The sequence below is a fragment of the Dipodomys spectabilis genome, unplaced genomic scaffold, assembly GCF_019054845.1.
Source record: "Dipodomys spectabilis isolate Male_0828 unplaced genomic scaffold, ASM1905484v1 ptg000448l, whole genome shotgun sequence".
NCBI classification, from domain to species: Eukaryota; Metazoa; Chordata; class Mammalia; order Rodentia; family Heteromyidae; genus Dipodomys; species Dipodomys spectabilis.
In genome coordinates this window covers 678,186-683,152 of record NW_024871125.1, presented here as the reverse complement: position 1 = coordinate 683,152, position 4,967 = coordinate 678,186, and the positions used below count along the sequence as shown (strand labels likewise).

Sequence of the window (4,967 nt, the reverse complement as noted above, 5' to 3'; positions counted from 1 at the left end):
TTCTTAAAAATTTGTTTTAAAGAATAAATGATGCTGGAATTCTGAACCTGAGGATCTTTAGTATTTGAACAAATCCACAGATTAAACTGAAGGTGAATTAAGACTTCAGTTTTAGTTATTTCCAGCTTCTCTGTAAGGATGCATATTCCATTAAAGCTCAGGCTTGTAGCCATATTGTTCCTTTTGCAGAAAATCATCAAGTTTTACAGTTAAAAATGCAGCCAACCAGTGGCTGTAACAGCCAAATTAGCCACAATTCACTGGCTCATATAGTAGAGCCATGGGATCTGGCTCTCATTCACACCAATGCCACTTCTTGGTAATGACCTCCACCTTTAGAGATCAAGGGAAGAACTTTAGTGAGCAGCAACCCATCCACTCAACGAGTTTGCCTTGTGCTTTATGCCTGACTTATTGTGCCTACCTCAGCAACCCCCAATGTAAAACTGCTTTTATTTTTTGAAAAAAAATTCCTTTTGCCCAACTTTTAAACTATTTTAGTAATGAATTCTCTAGTTCAAGCATTGGCTTTTGAATTTTCGCATCCCGGAAAACAATTCTGCAAGGAAAGGCATGGGGCCAGGTTCCATGCAAAACCATTAAAAAAAAATCCAATTTGTTTTGATTCGCTGATGGCTTCTTGAATTCTTTTTTGCCTTGTCCATGATTGTGTAAAGTTGCATTCCTTTTCATAAACCTGGACTCTCAGGACTGGGTAACTGCAAAGGTCTCTCTGTCTCAAGAATTTCTGTGAAGATCTCGATCCAAAAGGCTGATTACAATGAAGGTGAAGGATAGACACTGCAACGGCGGCTAGGCCTGGAGAGATACTTTAGATTTACCCAGGTACAACACAAATTCAACTGTTATACACAGATGGATCTGGGTAAGTCAGATGTGTTTAGGGGCCCAGACTCGAAATCTATCCCCTTCAGGATTATCTGGATGAGCTTAGGAACCTCGGGTGGGAAATAGAAGCTGAGACTCTTGCAGGTGAGGAGATGCTGTTGTCCTCTCTTTGCAGGTTGCTGTCAATTTCTGGAACTTTACTGCTTTACTCACTGTTCAAGACTGTTGTCTTATGGTTATTTCTCTTAACTGTATTATTTTTTTTAAATTTTGTTGTTTTTTTTTCTCCCTTGGTGGCCTCCCGGGCTCCCTCTACACTAGCTCACAGGGGAATGAGCAAGAATGGGAACTAGCCAGGGGGATGGGGGATGGGGGGCGAGGGTAACAGGGTGGGGGAGGCCAGGGGGGAGAGCTGCCATTTCAATCCTCATCCACCTCCTCGCCTTAGGACTCCTCACCCTCCCCCCCAGCACGACCCTCATAAAGCTTATCCCTCTGCTGCTCCTGGATTTCTTTCATCTCATCCGCATACTGGCAGAAGACGCCACCAAACTTGCCCCAGGCCTTGAAGGGCACGGTGATGGCATTGCGGTAGGACGGCTTCACCTCACTCACACGTAGAAAAACTCCGTACTTGTTGCAGCCCACATCGAAGAAGAAACGTTTGGAGTCCACAGTAATAGAGGTGCCCTCCAGGAGTTCCCTGCACAGCCCGCCCCCCCCCCCCTGGGGCTGCCAGCACCACCTCTTGGGCCTCCGGCCAGCTCGTCTTCCTCGCCTCCCTAGTAGTCGATGAGCTTGGTGAGCATGTCAGAATTCGATGAGACCTTGCGCAGGCAGCACGATGGTCTGGCCTCTCTGGAGGCCGCCAGGCCCGGGGCCTGCGCCAAAGCCGCCGCCGCCGAGGTTGAGGGTCTGGCGGATGCGCAGGAAGCGGCCGCGCTGGTTCTCCTTGAGCTCCAGGTAGTATTTGCAGTTCTCGCGCACCAGGAACTCGCTCTTTTTTTTTAAATTTTATTTTATTTTATTTGAGAACATACTGTACAGAGGGGTTACAATTACATGGGCAGGATAATGCATACATTTCTTACCAAGCATTGCAGCCTCCTCCTTTGTTTACCCTTCACCTCCCTTCCCAACCTCCCCCCTCCCCCCCACCCAATCCTTCCCCCCCACCCCCCCCACACCGACATTGTAAAGCTCGTTTTTGACATGACATTTTGTACTTCTCATGGTTGCAACAGGTCCACTTGAATCCTTAAACGACTTGTTTGTCCCCATCTCCTCCACAACTTATACTGACATCAAATATAGTGAAAGCGGGGGTTACACTGTGGGGGAAGGACATACAAAGCAAAGCAACAAAGAAATAATCTTATAAATGCGTTAGAAACACATGCATGAAAGAAAAAGAAACATTAAAATACATATTTAAGGGTTCGTTTTCCTAACAACACATTATCTGACCTTTTCCGCTTGACTCATAGATATACTAGATATTGCAAATAAGGGAAACCATGGGACCTATGTTTCTTTGGGCCTGGCTTACTTCACTTAATATAATTTTTTCCAAGCCTTTCCATTTCCTAACAAATGGGGAAATGTCATTCTTTCTGATGGAGGCATAGAATTCCATTGTGTATATATACCACATTTTCTTGATCCATTCATCTACTGAGGGGCATCTGGGTTGGTTCCATATCTTAGCTATGGTAAATAATGCTGCAATAAACATAGTTGTGCTGGTAGCTTTAGTGTGGTCTTGCTTATAAACATTTGGGTAAATGCCCAAAAGTGGGATTGCTGGGTCATAGGGGAGTTCTATGCGAAGTCTTTTGAACCTCCATACTGCTTTCCAAATTGGTTGAACTGAGGAGCGCCGGGCCCGCCGCCCTCCGCTGTGCCCACTGCCAGCTGCTTGGGACTGCTGGGGCCCAGCTGTCCGTAGTGCTCGGTGAAGTCGCCCAGCCAGTCGCGGAACTTGGCCGCCACCAAAATGGACAGCGTGAGGCGGCTCTTGGAGCCGCCCGCACCCACCTCGACGATCTTCAGGAAGCGGCCCTTGGCGTTCTGCTTCACGTCCAGGTAGAAGCACTTGTTCTGGATGTCCAGCCGCTTCGAGGGCACCTCCTGCATCCCCTGCTCGCCGCCACCACGGGGTGCGGGCTGGAAGCCTCCCTGCCAGCTGTCGCCGCCGCCACTGCCGCCTCGCTCGCTGCTGCTGTCGCTGTCCACCATCTTCTCTGCTGCCGCCTCGCCGCAGCCCGCTGTGCTCGCGCCCCCACCCTCCGCCCTGCGGCTCGCACTCCTGGGCCCCCCAGCCTTGTCCGCCTGCTCCTCACGCGCTCCCGCCGCTCATCACCAGCCGCTGCCACCGTCCCCCATCCCCCAAGGAGAATTCTTGTGTGCTGGGCCAGTGGCTCTTGCTGAGCTGGGGTACTGTACCCCAGTGGGCTTCCAGGTGCTGGCCAATGGTGGCAAGGAGACTGTGGCCTGTCATCATAGGGCACCACCACCATTGGGTGGCCACCTTCCAGGCTGCCTTTGCTGACCGTGATGACCGAAAGGCCGCCATACTTGCTGCCCATTTTATAGAGAGGAATTACTATTCTTAAGTGCAAAGACTGGCATTGGTTGAAGGTCACTCGGCTGGAATGTATGGATTTGTACTCTGCTCATGCGACTTTAAATTGAGTCTCAGACTTGAGCACCATCCACTGCAGGGCTGGTTGGAGCAACAGCTGGTCGGGTTCCTCCCTCAGGATCTCTGACTCAGTGTGTGTCTGTAAAACCCACTCTTACCTTTCACCTTCTACCTTGGGTAGCCTACATCAGGGTCTTTGGTTGAGTGCCAGGCTGTGCCTGCTGCCTGCTGCCTGCTTGCAGGTTGGCCTGCTCTGCAGCCAGCAAAAGCTGAAAGTGTTTCATGTACCATGCACACCAGAGACTCTAATGCATCTATGCCAACATCCTGAGGGCCACTGCCAGCAGAGAGCACAGCTGAGCCTCAGAGACCTAGAAAACCTCTCTTGGAATGCTGGCTCTGTTCCCTCTTCCTTTTTGTCACACTGTCAAAAAACCTATGTGTGCTAGACCAAGGAGTGGGTGGCTAGGCCAGTCCCTAATGGGACTTTGTTGCTGTACCCTCATGCACTTCTACCTGCCACATCCTGGGCTCGCAACCCACTGGTATAAGTTCTAGATAATCAGGCCACCACTTCACACTTCAAGACAAAAGAAGCTCACCTGAGGTCTTGGTGCAAAGTCTACATGTTCAGGGCTTGTGTTACTAACCACATCCTCACTAGGGGATCAATAGTGTACTCTCTGGGGCTTCTTCCTCTCTGGGAATGACCAGACCTTGCTTTATTCACAGGAGTGGCATCTTAGGCAGATCCAGGAGATGTGCAGCATGGATGTGTGCCTGACTTTCATGTAGAGACTTAGATGACTGAACCAGGCATGGATGGACAGGGAAATGCTTCTGCATCCAAGTTGCCTTGATGAATTCTTACTTAGAAGATGACCTGGCTCTAAGCAGATCTCAAGGGGAAAACAAGAGTAGATGGGCTGGGCCACATCTGTAATTCTAGCACTTAGGTGGAAGAGATAGGTAGAGAGCACCTGGAGGCCAGACTTTAACTTCATAGTGAGATTGTCTCAAAAGAAAGCCAACGACTGAGGAGGTAGATCAGTGGTGAAAGCAGTTTTCTACTGTGTGAAAGTGTCTGAGTTCAATTCCCAGCATTCTGAGGACAGCATAGACACAAGCTCTGTTTCCTGACCTCCTTTCAGAGGTAAAGGACCTAGCCACTTGATCAAGGTGCTTTACAATGAGAAAGACGCCAATAGTACCTCAGTCCTGCACTGCCATTGAGCCTTCCCAATCTGTCTGTCCACAGATATGGACCAAGTCATCACTTCTGCTTCCCCACCACTAGGCCAGGGGACCCTTCCCTGTCTGTTCCTTCTCAGAAGGAACACAAGCCATGCTTCTCAGGTAGAACCAGAGTATTTTTGGCAGTTCCTTGGACCTGTTAGTCAGGCCGTGGACCTCAAGGAATCTGCTGTTCAGATGTGGATGTGTAGGGACTGACAAAGCCACAGCTGAGGACAGA

The 4,967-nt window shown here is 49.6% G+C and overlaps 1 pseudogene; it reads right to left on the bottom strand.

The window, feature by feature from the left end:
- Positions 1-1,269: 1,269 nt before the first annotated feature.
- Positions 1,270-3,087, bottom strand: LOC122097984 (annotated as a pseudogene).
- Positions 3,088-4,967: the final 1,880 nt, after the last annotated feature.